Source organism: Tupaia chinensis, unplaced genomic scaffold (assembly GCF_000334495.1).
Source record: "Tupaia chinensis unplaced genomic scaffold, TupChi_1.0 Scaffold000099_1, whole genome shotgun sequence".
NCBI classification, from domain to species: Eukaryota; Metazoa; Chordata; class Mammalia; order Scandentia; family Tupaiidae; genus Tupaia; species Tupaia belangeri.
Window position 1 is genome coordinate 2,369,086 of NW_006159563.1, and position 17,684 is coordinate 2,386,769.

Below are 17,684 nucleotides of genomic sequence, written 5' to 3' on the forward strand. Positions count from 1 at the left end.
AAGACAAAAAATAACAAGTGATGGCAAGGATGTGGAGAAAGGAGAACTCCACACTGTTGGTATGAATATAAATTACAATAGTACTGCCATTATGGAAAACAACATAGGAATTTCTCAAAAAAACTAAAAATAGAACTTCTATATGATCTAGGAATCCCACTGCTTAGCAGTGGGATTTCCTTTCCAAAGGAAAGGAAATTAGTATGTCATAGAGATAAATGCTCTGCAACGCTTATTGCAGCACTATTCACAACAGTCAAGATATGAAATCAACCTTGGTAAGTGTCTACCAACAGACTACTGAATAAAGAAGTTGTGGTGTATGTATATAAATGGAAAACTATTCAGCTATTAAGAAGAATGAAATCCTGACATTTGAGGAAATTGTGATATATGTACATAATGGAACACTATTTGGCCACCAAGAAGCTTGTTGGCTAACCAGCACACATGTAACAGAAATAGAAAAAGAGAGGAAGAAAAGAAGTGCAGACAAAATACTGAAAGAAATACTAGCTCAAGAATTTTAAAATTGGAGTTAAGGGAACTAAATCTCACATGACCAATTGTGTGGTTCAAATCCCGGCCCTGCCAGCTTGAGATGAAGGTCAGGTGCATGTTATGTGCAAGTCCCAAATCCCAACAGGGTGGAGAAATGGGGAAGAAGGGATTGCAGCATGATCATGCACTATTGCAGGGGGAATTTTCTCTCTCCCTCTGTCTCTGTCTCTCTCTGGCATGCTCATTCACATTGGAAAAATTTTGTTTTAAGTCTAAAATTTGACAAAAATATTAATCTATAGATTTGAGAAGTGCTAACACGAAGGAGAAACATGAAAATATCCACATCTAGGCACAACATAGTCAAATAGTTAACAGTCAAAGATAAAGAGAAAATTATAAAAGCAGCAAGAGCTAAAGGACTCATCATATAAAGTGTAATAACACATAATAATGGCTTTTATCAACTCAGAAGGTAGCAGAACGACATACTAAAGTACTGGGAGAAACGGACGGTCAACCAAGAATTCTATATCCAACAAAACTATCCTTCAGAAATGAAGGTAGTAGGGAACCAGTAGTTAGCGTAATGGCTATGTTGCTGGACTCCCACGTAGTCGACCGCGGTTTGCGTCCCGGACCTGGTGGCTTAAAACTCACGCCGGGTGCGTGTGCGTGTGTGCCCAAGATCCCGAGAGGAGAATGGAGGAGAAGGGATTGCGGCGTGATCATACCCCCTGGGGGGTGATTTCTCGCTTTCTGTCTCTATGTCTCTCTCTGTCTGGCAAGCGCACGCGCCCTATAGCGAAAAAAAAAAAAAAAAGAAATGAAGGTAGTATAAATACATTCCCAAGGAAACAGAGAGAATTTCTTGCTAGTAAATGTGCTTATAAGATACACTAAAAAGGGGCTGGCAGGTGGCATAGCGGTTAAGGCCACAGGACTCCCACATGACCAACTGCAGTTTGAGTTCTGGACCTGGCAGCTTTCTCACTTTCCCTCTCTCTCTCTCTACCCCTCTCTCTGGTCAAATTAAAATAAATAAATAAAGTAAATTAAATAATTATTTTTTAAAAAATATACACTAAAGAAAGTCATTCAGAAAATATACCAGAGTAACTCAAATCCATAGGAAAAATTGAAAAACCTTATAAATTATGAATATAAAAGACTAAGGGGGGCAGCAGGTGGTGTGATTAAGGTGCTGGACTTTCACATGCCAATCATAGTTTAAGCTCTGGACCTGGCGGCTTGAAAATCATGATGGTGCATGTGCATGTGTATGTGTGCCCAAAATCCCAGAAGAATGGAGAAGGGATTGTAGCATGGTCATCCCCTTTGGGTGGAGGGGAATTTTTCCCTTTCCCTCTCACTGTCTCTGTCTCTCTCTGGCAAGTGCATACACCCTATGGCAAAAACCTTTAAAAAAAAGTATTTTTTCTTCTCTTAATTTCCTTAAAAGACATAAGATTACATAAGCAAAAATTATAACACTGTAGTATTGGGTTTATAATATATATATAGATGTAATACACATGGCAACAATAGCACAAAGAGAAGGGAAAGGAATGAAAGCATATTGAACAGTCACAATATTTTAGCAGAATCAAATCATTATTAAGTTGGATTTTAAGTCATCAGAATACTAGTAAGGGTGTTGTTTTTGAGAGCATATGAAGTCTAAAAGCTCTTCCTTGTGAAATAAATCCTTTAAGTATGTTGTTAATCATGATCATTCTTCCAGAAATGTGTCAAAAAGATATGTAATTACATGGTTAAATTGTGCATGGTTCAATACCTTATGCTTTATAAGATGTAGCGACAAATTAAGCAAATTATTAGTTACTTTTCAAATATACATGGCAAATTAATTAGTATTTAGTAAAAATACTAAAAATGAATCTTTATTTCTAAATTTATAGGAATACTGAATACAAGGTCTTGACTTATTAAAAACATGATACTGCTCTTATGCCCATATTATGTAGAAAAATATCAATTTCCCTTATGCAATTAGAATCTGTATAGTCGCTCACTAATTTATTTGGCAAATATTGTCTTCTTTTCTCATAATTTTAAATTGATTTAAGCCTAACTAAAGGCAAAATATTTGTAATTCAAAAAGGTGATTAATCTTTTTTATGTATTTACTTTTATTTATTTATTTAAGGTTTTTGCTATAGGGCATGTGTTCATCAGAGAGACAGAGTGAAAACGAGAAATCACCACTGGCGGGGATGGTCACACTACAGTCCCTTCTCCTTCAGTCTCTTCTCGGGATTTTAGGCACACATGCTCATCATGTACCTAGTACATTTTTAAAGCTGTTGGGTCCAGAATTCGAACCATGGAGTCGGCCATGTGGGATCCAGCACCTTAAGCACCATGTCATCTGCTGGTGCATGATTAATCTTACAGAGTAGTTAATGTTGCAGAAGTCATAGAATTCAAAGTTAGCCTATTGACCAGAACCAATACTATGTTTTCAGTCTCATTCAACTGGCTGATACTGGAAGCCCAGCAATTTGTATTCAAAGTAGAGAATTTACAAATAATTTGAGGCATGTGATCAGTGTAGACAATCGCTGTGCATAATATTCTCCAAAAACCATTTTTTAAGGCTTACACTATCATAAAAGATTATCTATATTTTCTCTTTTTCCTTCAGACAGAATCAGAAATGAAAGCAGTCTTTAGTTGGTTTAGAAATTATGTGTTGGAGTTCAAATAAAAAGCCCAAACTCTTACACCTTATTTGTTTAATATACCTTTTTTTAGAAATGGAAGAACATCAAAACTGTTGAGATCTTTTTGGTGACATTTCTTAGATCAATTCAGGAGGTAAATTTGTGTGAAAGTGCTACCATCTGCTGTCAGTACTAATGAACTGAGCAAATCTGAAACTGAGAAAAATGTCCGTGTGGAAATACATGCAGCCAATGAACTGTGTTAGGCTTACAACTCAATAAACACTTCTACTGGAACAAAGTTCTGCTAAATGGTTTTCTGTGAAAATAGAAATGATGGGTCAGATTTCTATCTCTCTAACTCCAGAGGATGTTATATAGGCACATTCCCTTATGAAATTTAATTTAGCAATGGTTAAATGTCTCATAAAATAAGTCTGACATGAACACTGTGAATTGGTTTTAGAACTATTAGATGTGACTATCACAAGGAAATGATAATACTGCACCTTCATTCTTACATGTAATAAATATGATGAGTTACTTGGTTCATTTCTTAATTTTCTTGGCTCTCCAGGAGGACACAAATATAATTTCACACACCAGGCTTTCATCCAGTTTCATATTCCAAGACTGATCAGATTTGCCTTCTACTCTGGGTACATCTTTTAGACACAGAAATCAGTATCTCCCTCATCCTACCAGTCAAGTAGGAGAAGGAAAATTACTATTGTGTTTCATGCACTGTACTAAGTGCTTTACCTTGGCCACCTACTACAATAACTCAGTGAAGAAGGCTTTATAATTGCTACTTTAAAACATAGAGTCTTGAAACCAGCAGATGGCATAATGGTTATGTTTTTGGACTTGAGTCCTGGACCCTGGGCTTAAAACTCATGCCTGGCATGTGTGTGTGTGCCCAACATCCTGAGAGGAGAACAGAGAAGATGGGATTGCAGTGTGTCCATTCCCCTAAGGGGTTGATTTCTTGCTTTCTGTCTCTGTCTCTCCAGCGAGTACACATGCCCTATAGCAAAAACTTCTCTCAAAAAACAGGTCTAGCCAGTGTCGTAGTGGTTGTGGCTCTGGACTACCACATGGCCAGTAGCAGTTCAAGTCCCAGACCCGGTGGCTTGAAAATCATGCCGGGCATGTGTGCACAAAATCTCAGGAGGAGAATAGAAGAGAAGGGATTATGGTATGGCCAATCCCACTAGGGGGTGATTTATCATTTTTGCTCTCACTGTCTCTCTCTCTTTTTATCTGGCAAGCAAACGTGCCCTATGGCAAAACCTTAAAAAAATTAAAAAAAAAAAAAAAAACAGGGTCTCCCTTTGTCTTGATCTTCCTGCCTCAGCCTCTCAAGTAAGCACTAGCCATTGTGCCTGACTTCAGGGTGGACCAGGAATCAAATCCAGGCCCCCCAAGTAGCCTCAGCATGCAAAGCAGCAGCATTTTAGCTGCATGTCTCACTGTGGCTGGGCCTATCGCCGCTTTCAAAAATAGGCACAAAGAGATAATGCTTCAACTCACCCTGGTAGCGAGGAACAAAGCACCTCCACATCTCAAGAGTGCACAGGTTAAGCTCTCTCTTCTGGCCCAATAACCATTGAAAAGCCAGAATCCACGTGCAGCTGAGGTGGGTCTAGCCCCTTCCTTAAACCGGAAAGTCTCTGCCCTAATCCTCTCCTTCCAGCCCAACACCCAGCGAAAAGCCAGGTAGGAAGTAATATAATCCACCAGATAACCAAAAACCACAGCAAAAGGCACAAGAAATATTGGAAATCAAGAAAATATGTCTCTCCAAAGGAGGAAGAACTGCCCTTCATCATCCACAGACAGTACAATGGAGCTCATGGAAATGACACATAAAGAATTTAAGATATTCATAGCGAGAAAGCTAACAGAGATGCAAGAGAAGAGAGACAACGAACTCCAGAAAATGCAGGAGAAAAAAGTAAGTTCCAGGAGATGAGGAAGTTCTTGCAAAAGATGAAAGGAAATACACACCATAAAAAAGAATCAAATGGAACTGTTGGAGATGAAGGCTATAATACAGGAAGTCAAAACCTCCTTTGAAAGTATTAAAAGCTCACTATGTAGAAGACAGGATTGCTGGACTAGTAAAATCCACCACAAAGACTGAGAAAATAGCCCCCAAAAATGAGAATAATATATGAGAAATACTAGACACCATTAAAAGTCCAAACATCCAGATAATTGGTATCCCAGAAGGTAAAAAGACTTTTTTAACTTTTTTTTTTTTTTGAGAGGTTATAGCTATAGGGCGCGTGCACTCACCAGAAAGACAGAAAGAGACAGAGAGACAGAAAGGGAGAAATTACCCCCCAGGGGGGATGGCCACACCGTAATCCCTTCTCCTCCATTCTCCTCTAGGGATCTTGGGCATGCATGCACACGGCCCGGCGCGAGTTTAAGACACGTGAGTTTAAGCCCAGGACTCCAACCGCAGTCGACTACATGGGAGTCCAGGGACATAGCCAATATGGTAACTGCTGGTTCCAGTAAAGAGACTAATAAGAGCATTGACAATCTATTCCATAAAATCCTGGAAGAAAACTTCCCAAACCTAGAGAGGCATTCAAAGATCCAGACCCAAGAAATACAAAGGACCCCAAATAGGAGCCACCCAAGATCTTCTTCAAGACACATTATAGCCAGAATGACCAAAACCACAGACAAAGACAAGACACTCAGACTGGCAAGAGAGAAACGTCATGTTACCTACAAAGGATATCCCATCGGGCTAACAGCAGACCTCTCATAGGAAGCAATGCGAGCAAGGCAAGAATTGGAAAATATATTCAAAGTGTTGAGTGAAAAACAATTTCAACCAAGAATAATATACCCAGTAAGATTATCCTTCAAATGGGAAGAGAAGACAAGAATATTCTCAGATAAACAAAACCTGAAAGAATTTACCAACAGCTCTCCAAGAAGTTCTGAAGAGAGTGATATTCCAGGAAAACTAAAGGCAGACACACAGAAAGAAGAATTCTAAAACAGCTAAGAAAATTTCCAGCTTAATGGTAGGGACAAGTTCAGAGTTGAACGTTATCTTCCAGAATTTAAACGGAAAGATTGGACCACAACAGAAGATAAAGTACATAACTTGAACTGGTGAAATAGAATTTTATGACTTTTGACTAAAACATTACTGACCTATGTTTTGTTTTCCAGGGTTAAAGAGTTTTGTCTTCTCTCAAGTTGTGTACAGGTCATGTACCTACTATTCAAACAGAATCCTAACCTGTTTCCTGGCTTTAAGTATTAAGCAAAGTTCTCTTAACATGTTTTGACTTTGATTTATTAAAGCTAAAATTGCCTTTCTTTAAATTAAAAATATATTTTTAAAAATACCTATTTAGTAACCACAGTAAGCTATATAGCCTTAGCTATGTGCTATTTTATAGTATAGTCATTCTATCTACAGAGTTTCATGCTTAAAGTCAACTTTTGTTCACAGATTTGTATATATCAGCTGAACTTAATATGGAAAGTATTTAGATTAATTAAGATATTTTGTGAATCAATACAATGTTATATATATATATTTATACAAGAAATAGAAAATTATTTGTTGATGATAACATGCATGAATAGGCCACTTTACAGTATATTCTCGCTGGAAAATCATATTTGGTATGCTGTGGTGATGTTCAGAGAAAGTATGTAAAATAAATAAATTAATGAAAAAGAAGCAATTTGCTGATGATAATGTATATAGTAATATCTTTGTCTTGACTTACATTCATAGTATTTGTGTTGGAAAAGAAATGTATACTGTAAAGACGTGATTAAATGTAAATAAATTTGAAAAAAAAAAGTGCACAGGTTAACACTGCACCTGTTTATGCCTCTGACTAGAGTTGGTGTCTAGGACAGTCCATGTCTTCCATCCCCTCTAGCGCACCTCTTCTAACATCTATTTATTTATTTTTAAATAACGTGTTTTCATACAATTTAAAAGTAATATATATAGTTAAGAAAATATAGACAAGAACAAAGAATGGAAGCAGGATAATCTAAAACTGCCCAATTGGGAATTACTGATTAATTTCTTTTCACACATGTTTTTATATGCATATTTTTATAGTTTCTGTTGCTTTTTATTCAATGAACAAGTATATACTGAGTGCTTGCTTGTGCTAGTCTCAGGCATGTGTTCTTTTCTGTTGATCCTCTCTCTCTGTATTTTTGTCCTCTATTTTACTAAGTTCTGCACTTACCTTTATTATTTGGGTCCATACATTTTGTTTAGACTTATTTTGTGGTTCTTAATTTTTTCATGTTCCATGGATATTTAAAATAATATGCATAAAGAATATGTAATTGTCAGTTGTAAGCCATAGTGTCCTATGTGTTTCATCAGATCAAGCTAGTTATTTGTGTCATTTACATCTCATATATCCTTCTGCTCAATCTATCAATTTCTAAGATAAGTTCAAATCTTCCCTAAGACAGTTGTGTTGTTTATTTCTGCTCACAGTCTATCCATTTTTGCTTTATATATTCTAAAGCTGTGTTGTTTAAATGCATAGAAGTATATCTGCCTAAAGAACTGAAACTTTAAAATGAATTGATCCTATTTTCCATGAGTTGTGCTTTATGCCACACACACACACACAAAAGGATTCTTATGTGATATTAATATAGCCACACTGGCTTTCTATTTACATTATTCTTTTAAAAATTATTTGACGTTCAATTTTCCTGTGTCCTTAGATTAAAGGTATTTTCTATAAAAAGAACATAGATGATTTTTAAAAAATCCACCTTTACAATCTGTTTCATAAATGGAGTGTTTAGCTCACTTACAGGCTTTGTGGTTACTGTTCTAATTTGATTTCATTTTTTTTCCATCTTATTGTGGACCTACTCATTCTATTTTTAATGCTTCCTCTTTTGTTTTTCTATTTTTCCTCCTCTGCTACCTTCTTTTGAATTGACTGAGTGTAGAATTAAATTTTTTCTCATTGCTTTTTTTTCATTAGCTTGAAATCTAAATATTACATTTATAAATTTTAGCAGTTACATATTTTTAAACAACTATTTCACCTAATAAAATCTGTATTATTCAATATTTCTACCTTCACGCAAACGACTGTAGTACCCTAGGATATTTATACCTAATCACTCCTTCTTGATTTATATGCTATTGTTCTCCAGTTCGTTAGCTGCATCTTTGTTTTTAACACCATAAGGTAGATAAAATTAGTCTTTCACAACTCATTGTTGAGATTTACTTTGACTATCCTTTTTGTTTACCATTTTTTTCCCTATATCTCAGCATCCATTCTGGGATTTTTCTTGATCTTAAAGTTTATTTCTTTCTTCCAAGAGACAGAGAAAGAGAGAGAAACAAAAAGAGAGGGTGAGAGAGAAAAAGATAGGAATCCCAACAAGCTCTTTATTCCACAATCTACCCTCAGTCAGCCAGTCGAATTACAGGTACACATGCCCACATCCAGTACCTACAGGGAGACCCAGGATGCAAACCTGAGACTTCCCAAGTAGCTTCAATAATGCAGAGTGTTGTGTTACCACTGTGCTACTGCGGCACAGCCTGGGGCCATTTTTTTTACTGTTGAACAACCCTTAGAAGAAGTCTATAGGCAGTAAATGATCCCATCCTGTAGAAACTCACCTTTTTATTTTTAAAAAATAAATTTTGTAAGTATAAAATCTTGTTTACAATTATATTCTCTCTACATTTGGATCATATTATTCCTTCTTCTGGCTTCCTCTTTTTTCTGTCTAGAAGTTAATTCTTAGCCTAATTATCATTCCTTAGATCTTCCCTTTATCTTTGGTACTTCACTATAATGTGTGTGGATTTCTTTTCATTTATCCTGTTGGGGATTCACTGAGCTTCCTGAATCTGAACATCAGTATCTTCTTTTAACAATTCTGGGAAATTCTCAATAACTACTTTTTGAATATTGCCATTTCCTTCTTCATTCTGGTCTCTCTTTCTGGCAATTTTTACACTAGTTAGTCCTCCTCTACCACTTGTACTTCATAACCCGTTATCACATTTACTATATCTTTATTTTTTTTGTGAAATGTGTGCAATTTCTTCTTTTTTAATTGTTAAAATTTTTCTAATCATTTTCAAAAAGGTAAAAGTTCTCACAAAGTTTAAAAAGAAAGGAGTCTGTCCTTCCAGCATGTCCTTGTCCTGGCTACATCATGACGGGGATGGGGGAGGACACTGTGTCCAGGGCTGCCAGTGGCAGTCCATCAGCACGTGGTACAGTTCTTGCTCTGCTCCATGAACCAACTCTGGTTGGCCTCTGTCATGCCCAGCTGCGAAATGGGGTCTTCCAGAGCTTTGTACATATGCATGGTGCTCTGCGTGTAGCCGTATTGCAGGTAGCTGTCGCTGTTGGTGTTCTGGTCGTAGTCCCACTGGGAATAGTTCTGGTACTGCTGGTAGTGCTGGTGGTAGCTGTAGCTGTACATCTGACTGTATTCCACTGGCTTCACACAGCTCGCTTTGAGAATTGCCACGCTAAGACGCACGGGCTTGGACACCAGACCTACTGCTCCCTGGCACTCCGTCAGGGCTCGCTTCTATCCCAGTTCATCCGTGAATTTCACAAAACCATAACTCTTAGACATGCCTGTCTGGTCTAAAATCACCTTGCTTCTGGGACAAGTGGGATAGACCTTGACAAAAAACTGATACAGCATGCTGTCGTCCATGTCTAGGGTCAGATCCCCTACAAAGAGCAAGTACTCTGAGCTGTTACCTGGCTGTTTCCCATAAGTGGCATAGTTTAGTTTAAAACATTTTGCAGGGAGGGGGCCAGCAATTAGTGTAATGGCTATATCGCTGGACTCCCATGTAGTCGACTGCGGTTTGAGTCCCGGACCCGATGGCTTAAAACTCACGCCGGGCACGTGTGCATGCGTGCCCAAGATCCCGAGAGAATGGAGGAGAAAGGGATTGCGGCGGGGCCCTCCCCTGGGGGGGGGGGATTTCTTGCTTTCTGTCTCTCTGGCTCTCTCAGTCTGTCTGGCGAGCGCATGCGCCCTATGGCAAAAACCTCTCCCCCCCCAAAAAAAGATAAAAAAGAAAACAAAAACATTTTGCAGGGAGGGGACCAGCAATTAGTGTACTGGCTATATCTCTGGACTCCCATGTAGTCGACTGCGGTTTGAGTCCCGGACCCGATGGCTTAAAACTCACGCCGGGCACGTGTGCATGCGTGCCCAAGATCCCGAGAGAATGGAGGAGAAAGGGATTGCGGCGGGGCCCTCCCCTGGGGGGGGGGGATTTCTTGCTTTCTGTCTCTCTGGCTCTCTCAGTCTGTCTGGCGAGCGCATGCGCCCTATGGCAAAAACCTCTCCCCCCCCAAAAAAAGATAAAAAAGAAAACAAAAACATTTTGCAGGGAGGGGACCAGCAATTAGTGTACTGGCTATATCTCTGGACTCCCATGTAGTCGACTGCGGTTTGAGTCCCGGACCCGATGGCTTAAAACTCACGCCGGGCACGTGTGCATGCGTGCCCAAGATCCCGAGAGAATGGAGGAGAAAGGGATTGCGGCGGGGCCCTCCCCTGGGGGGGGGGGATTTCTTGCTTTCTGTCTCTCTGGCTCTCTCAGTCTGTCTGGCGAGCGCATGCGCCCTATGGCAAAAACCTCTCCCCCCCAAAAAAAAGATAAAAAAGAAAACAAAAACATTTTGCAGGTGTGGCTCCTACAAGTGGTTTCCCATTAATTTTATGCAAACACTTCTCAGGGGTGGCCCAGTCTGCGCATTCTACTAAGCAATAGCCAGCTGGAATTGTCCCCCATCCACAGACTGGCCTCCATGCCCCCGCTGGGCTGGAACTCCGAAATGTGTGCAATTTCTTTAGATTCATCTTCTAGTACACTAAGACTCTCTTTAACTATCTTTATTTTTTAGTCTAGACATTCTGAAGATACGCTTTTCTTTGTAAAATTTCCATTGGACTGATTTTTTAATTTGTCTGATCATTTTACATAGTCTCTCTCTCTCTCTTTTTTTTTTTTTTGGAGAGGTTTTTGCTATAGGGTGCGTGCGCTTGCCAGAAAGACAGAGAGAGAGAGATAGAAAGCGAGAAATCACCTCCCTCCCCCCGCCCAGGGGGAATGGCCATGCCGCAATCCCTTCTCCATTCTCCTCTCGAGATCTTGGGCACATATGCACACGCACCTGGTGTGAATTTAAGCCACTGGGCCCAGGACTTGAACCGCAGCTGGCTACATGGGAGTTCAGCAACATAGCCATTATGTTAACTGCTGGTCCCCCATAGTCTCTTTTCTTATATTATACTTTCAGTATTTTTATCCATTTCAGAAATATTTATATTGTTCATTAAAAAATTTTAATGTCTAACTTTGTGAGTCTGATACTTTCTCTTAATGGTTTGTCAACAATTCTGTACTTTTAAAAAGATGTTATTCATTTATTTCTTTGATCCGAAGGAGAGAGAAAGACAAACACCTTCAGTTGGTCTCCTATCTGTGACCCTACCCAAGCCTTCCCAGTCAGCCAGGATCACAGGCACAAGTATGTGTGTTGACAGGTACAAACTGACCTGGAAACCAAATCTCAATATCCCACATGGCTTCTAGCATTGTAGAGTGTTGTGCTACCACTGGCACTGTGGCTGGAACAATTCTGTGCTTTTCTATTGTGAGAATATGGTAAGAGTATGGCAATTCTTTGAGGCCTAAAATTACAAGCACATCCCTCCAAAGAAATTTATATATGCTTCTGCCTGGTGCCTAGGAAAGATTACACCCCATATCCATGTAAGGGTAGAAATGGTGTTAAAGAATTTTCTAAAGAAATTTATTTTACTCTTATCTGCTCTACAACTAGTAAGCAGGAAGAGTAAAATGGAGGGGAGAGAGAAAATATTTTAATTTATAAAAAATGATAGGGAAGAGGTATTTTAAGAAAATTGGTGAAGGAAAACCTCTTCATAGAGGTAACATTTGAACAAAGACTCAATGAACAGGGGAGCAACTCACGTAATTCTTTGGAAAAAGAATATTTTCAACTTGAGGACACCACGTGCAAAGACCCCAAGACCCTAGAGTGGGAGGGTTCTCAGATGCTCAAAGAATAAGTGGCTGTTTGTTATGCTTGGTCGAGTGAGAAGAAGGGGCATGGTGGTAGAAACGAGGCTGAGAAATAGTCAAGAGCAGGATCATAAAGGGGCTCATGCATGGAAAAGACTTGGAATTTTATTCTTCTGAATGTGATGGGAGACTTTGAAGGATTCCAGACAAAGAAGTGACACGTTCTGATTTTACTTTTAAAATATTACTCTTGATATTATAAAAGCATAGATGACAAGCAGGAAGAACAGTTAGGAGGATTTTGCAGTAGCCCAGACAAAATACAATGATGGCTTGATTAAGGTGATGGTAGGCAGATAAGGAAGAACATCCACATGTAAATTTCTTTTAAAGGTAGAACCAATAAGATCTGCTAAAGGATTTGACATGTCGTGTGAGAAAAAGGAAAGAGCCAAAGGATGACCCCAAGATTAAAAGTCTGTTCATGTTTCCTTGACCATCTATTGAAGTTTTACAAGGGTTTTCTTTTTTTCTTTCCTTTTTTGGAGAGGTTTTTCTTTTTCTTTTTTTTTTTGAGAGGATTTTGTTAAAGGGAGCATGCACTCGCCAGACAGACAGAGAGAGACAGAGAGACAGAAAGGGAGAAATCATCCCCAGGGGGAATGGCCACGCCGCAATCCCTTCTCCTCCATTCTCCTCTTGGGATCTTGGGCACGCACGCACATGCGCCCGGCGTGAGTTTTAAGCCACTGGGTCCGGGACTCGAACCATAGTCGACTACATGGGAGTTCAGCGACATAGCCATTACGCTAACTGCTGGTCCCAAGGATTTTCTTAATTATTAATTGCTTTTCAGTATCTTTTGAGGATTCTTATCCTTTTAATTTATTCAATCAACAACATTGTGGGCTATGCACTAGGTTAAAGAATAATTATATTAAAATGTATAAATAGATAACATCTTCTATCAAAGAAATTACTGAAATATTCAAAGTATTTTTTCTTTCTAGATTGTTGTTTATTTTTAATTGTGTTCATGATGATTTAGAAATGTGGCTTGTAATGTTAGGAAACTAAACTCATATTTTTTTCTCCTTTTTTGATTTCTTCTATTGTTTCTATGTTTTAAAATCCAATTCAGGGGTCAGCCCCATAGCCTAGTGGTTAAATAAACCGGATCTCATATGACCATCCATTCCAAAGAACTTGAAACACCTGCTAAGTAAGTGAGTGTGTGTGTTGCCAAAATTCTGACAAGAAGGGGGCAAGCAGATGGCATAATGGTTATGTCGCTGGACTCCCATGTAGTTGATGCGGTTCGAGTCCCAGATCCAGTGGCTTAAAACTCACACTGGGTGCATGTGTGTGTGTGTCCAAGATCCCGAGAGGAGAATGGAGAAGGGACTGTGGTGTGGCCATCCCCCCACCACCCTTGCTTTCTGTCTCTCTGTCTCTATTTCTCCAGTGAGCAAAAAAAAACCTATTAAAAAAATCTGACAGGAAGAAGAAATGTAGGAGAAGGGGTTGAGGTATAACCATGCCCCATTGGAGTGTGCTTTCTTCTTCTCCCTCCCTCTCTTTTTCTCTCTTTCTCTAGCAAGTGTACATGTTCTCTATCAATTAACAATAAAATCCTATTGGGACCAGCAGTTAGCGTAATGGTTATGTCGCTGAACTCCCATGTAGGCGACCGCGATTCATGTCCCGGACCCAGTGGCTTAAAACTCACGCCAGGCACATGTGTGTGTGTGCCCAAGATCCCAAGAGGAGAATGGAGGAGAAGGGATTGCGGCATGGCCATCCCCTCCGGGGAGTGATTTCTCGCTTTCTGTCTCTCTGTCTCTCTCTTTCTGGCGAGCGCCCGCACCCTATAGCGAAAACCTCTCCAAAAAAATAAATAAATAAATAAATAAAGTCCTATTCACATTAGAAAACAAGATATTGTCTTTACCAATATTTACATATAGTTTACCATTAAATTATTTGCTGTTCCTGTGGTAGGCAGTTAGTTAGCTGTGAGCAGGCAGCCCTAAGAGAAAAGCGAAAGGCTCATCTAGCTCCAGGTGCCAGGAGGGCGAGGCAATTTGCCATCTTCCTTCCTTGGGGCCTGAGGGAAGTACACAGGGATGATTCGTAGATGTTTCTCTTATCAGAAAGACCTAAGCAAGCGTTTTGGTCAATGCCCCAATTCCCATTAGGGCGATGGACTAATTGGGCAGTCTAATTGGGGCAACCTGGCTCGCATTGGGCACCATGCGCGATTAGGTGATCAAGTCTCTCATTCTCTACCTGTGAGGAAGATGTGCAGGTGCAGGAAAAGAACCTGTGGATTCAAATTTAAAGGAAGGACATAGGCAGTGTAAGGGGCCTCCCACTAATGAATATTCATGACCTCTAGTAATAAAAATAACAGTTAACTAGTACCAAGCACGGTTGCCACCTGGCAATCCGCCAGCCCAAGATCCTTTTGGGTGTACTTCCTTTCTTTCCTTTCCTTTCTTTCCTATTAAACCTTCTTTTCTATCTACTTCATTCGTGGTTGCAGTTTCATTTTGCGCCTAGGGACAGATCTCTAATTTTAGTGATCTGGACCCAAAGAACCAAGGACTTCACAACGCAGCTCGACACTCTTCCATCCGTTAACATTCCCAAACACACTACTGTTTCTTACAGACCTCTGTACATGCCATTCTCTGCCTGGGACATACTCCACTTCCACTTCATCCATTGAGATTAGTTTATCTCCTGTAGATCTCAGCTTTATTTCACCCCAACTCTGAATCACACGCCTTTATCTGTGTCCCCACTACATCCCATGCCTAAGCCTACTGCAAATTCCACACGATTCTGTAGAGACAAGTGACTGCTTACAGAAATATTTCTCTACTAGTCTGTAATTCCTTGCCAGCAGAGAAAGTATTTTGATTATTATTTTAATCTCGGCATCCAGGCCAGATGAATCTTTCACCTAGGCTCACAATAAATATTTGTCAAAAGAAGACTTAGTCTGCCATGAGAGCTAAAATCTAGTGATTTCAGAGATAAGAGCAATGAAGATGCTATGCTGAGAATCTACCCTGGGGTAAAAAAGCAGGCCAGAAGACTGAGTCCATCATGAGATCTGAGACCTAGTGATCTCAGAGATAAGAGCAATGAACATATTCTGCTGAGACTCTACCCTGAAAGAGCCCCTGTCTCCTTCTCTCTGTCTCTTTCTGGCTTTCTGTCTCTGCCTTTTCCTTTTCCTTTTCTTTTCTTTCTTTTTTTTTTTTTTTTTTTTTTTTTTGAGAGGTTTTTGCTGTAGGGCGCGTGCGCTCGCCAGCCAGACAGAGAGAGACATAGAAACAGAAAGCGAGAAATCACCCCCCAGGGGGGATGGTCATGCTGCAATCCCTTCTCCTCCATTCTCCTCTAGGGATCTTGGGCATGCACGCACATGCGCTCGGCGTGAGTTCTAAGCCACCGGGTCCGGGACGCGAACTGCAGTAGACTACGTGGGAATCCAGCGACATAGCCATTATGCTAACTGCTGGTTCAATCCCTTTTCTTTTATTTTTAAAATTTTTCTTTTAAAAGACTTTTTAAGGTAAAGTTTATCTCAGGCTCTGAAATCCTCCTTTATCTTGGTAATAATCCCCTCTCTCCCCCTCCTATCTAGGCAAAAAAAAGGCAGGCCAGAAGATTGAGTCCACCATGAGAGCTGAGACATAGTGATTTCATTTTTTGCTTTTTATAATTAACAAATAAATAATTTTTTGTTTGCATTATCATTTTTCTCTTTTTTTTTCTTGTTCTCTTTCTCTGTTTTCTTATCCTTTTTCTTTCACCTCATCACTTTGCTGCTCAGCTTCCACCTACTGAGTGTCTACACAAATCTAAGTGAAAAGTTGCCAAATCTGAATAATATTTGGGTCCTATACTACTCAACTCCCACTGAATCTGTGTCACAAAGGGAGAAGAACGCAACGTCAAAGCTTTGCAGACCACATCATCCTGTGTGCCTCTGTTTGCTCAGATTGATCTTCTAGAATTTAGGAAGAAATGGATAACCCATCAGATGTCTAGAAATCACCGAAGGGTCACAAGAAATATGCAAAACCAAGAAAATATCTCACGCCCAAGGGAAAAGAATAATTCCTCTTCATCCACAGACAGTACAATGGAAATCATGGAAATGTCTGATAAAGAATTTAAAGTATTCATAATGACAAAAATAACAGAGATGGAAGAGAAGAGGGACAATGAACACCAATGAACGCCAATGAGGCTTCCAGGAAGTGAGGAAGTTCTTGCAAGAGCTGAAAGAGGAAATACACAACAACAAAAGAAGAGTTAACTGGAGCTGTCAGAGATGAAGGCTATAATACAGGAAGTCAAAACCTCCTTTGAAAGTATTAAAAGCAGAATATATCATACAGAAAATTGAATCTCAGACGTAGAAGACAGGGTCACTGGGCTAGTAAAATTCACCATGAAGATTGAGAAAATAGCCCCCCAAAATGAGAATAATACATGAGAAATACTAGATGCCATTAAACATCCAAACATCCAGATAATCGGTATCCCAAAAGGTAAAGAGACTAATAAGGGCATTGATAATCTGTTCCATGGAATCCTGGAAGAAAACTTCCTAAACCTAGAAAGGCATTCAAAGATCCAGACCTAAGAAATACAAAGGACCCCAAATAGGAGCCACCCAAGAAGATCTTTTTCAAGACACATTATAGCCAGAATGACCAAAACCACAAAGACAAGACACTCAGACTGGCAAGAGAGAAACGTCATGTTACCTACAAAGGATATCCCATCAGGCTAACAGCAGACCTCTCATCTGAAACAATGCGAGCAAGGCAAGAATTGGAAAATATTTTCGAAGTGTTGAGTGAAAAACAATTTTAACCAAGAATAATATACCCAGTAAGATTATTCTTCAACTGGGAAGAGAAGACAAGAACATTCTCAGATAAACAAAACCCAAAAGAATTTACCAACACCAGACCAGCTCGCCAAGAAGTTCTGAAGGGGGTGTTATCCCAGGAAAACTAAAGTCAGACAGACAGAAATAAAAATTCTAAAACAGCTAAGAAAATGGCTAGCTTAATGGTAGGGACAACTACAGAGTTGAGTGTTATCTTCTGAATTTAAACAAAAGAGATCGGATCACAGATAAAGTACATGAGCTTGAACTGGTGAAATAGAATTTTATGCCTCTTGACTATAACATTACTGACCTTCTATGCTTTGTTTTCCAGTGTTAAGGAGTTTTGTCTTTTCTTAAGTTGTGGACAGGTCCATGTACCTATTATTCGAACAGAATCCTAACCTGTTTCCTGGCCTTAAGTATTAAGTAAAGTTCTCTTAACATGCTTTGATTTTGATTTATTAAAGCTAAAACTGCCTTTCTTGAAATTAAA

General features: G+C 39.4%; 1 protein-coding gene and 1 pseudogene across 1 annotated transcript in view; both read right to left on the minus strand.

The window, feature by feature from the left end:
• The window catches only part of ATG10 (autophagy related 10), a 319,989-nt gene that overhangs the window by 8,789 nt on the left and 293,516 nt on the right, over positions 1-17,684 (minus strand). The window lies entirely within an intron of this gene.
• LOC102497750 (tRNA selenocysteine 1-associated protein 1-like) lies at positions 9,395-11,081 on the minus strand (annotated as a pseudogene).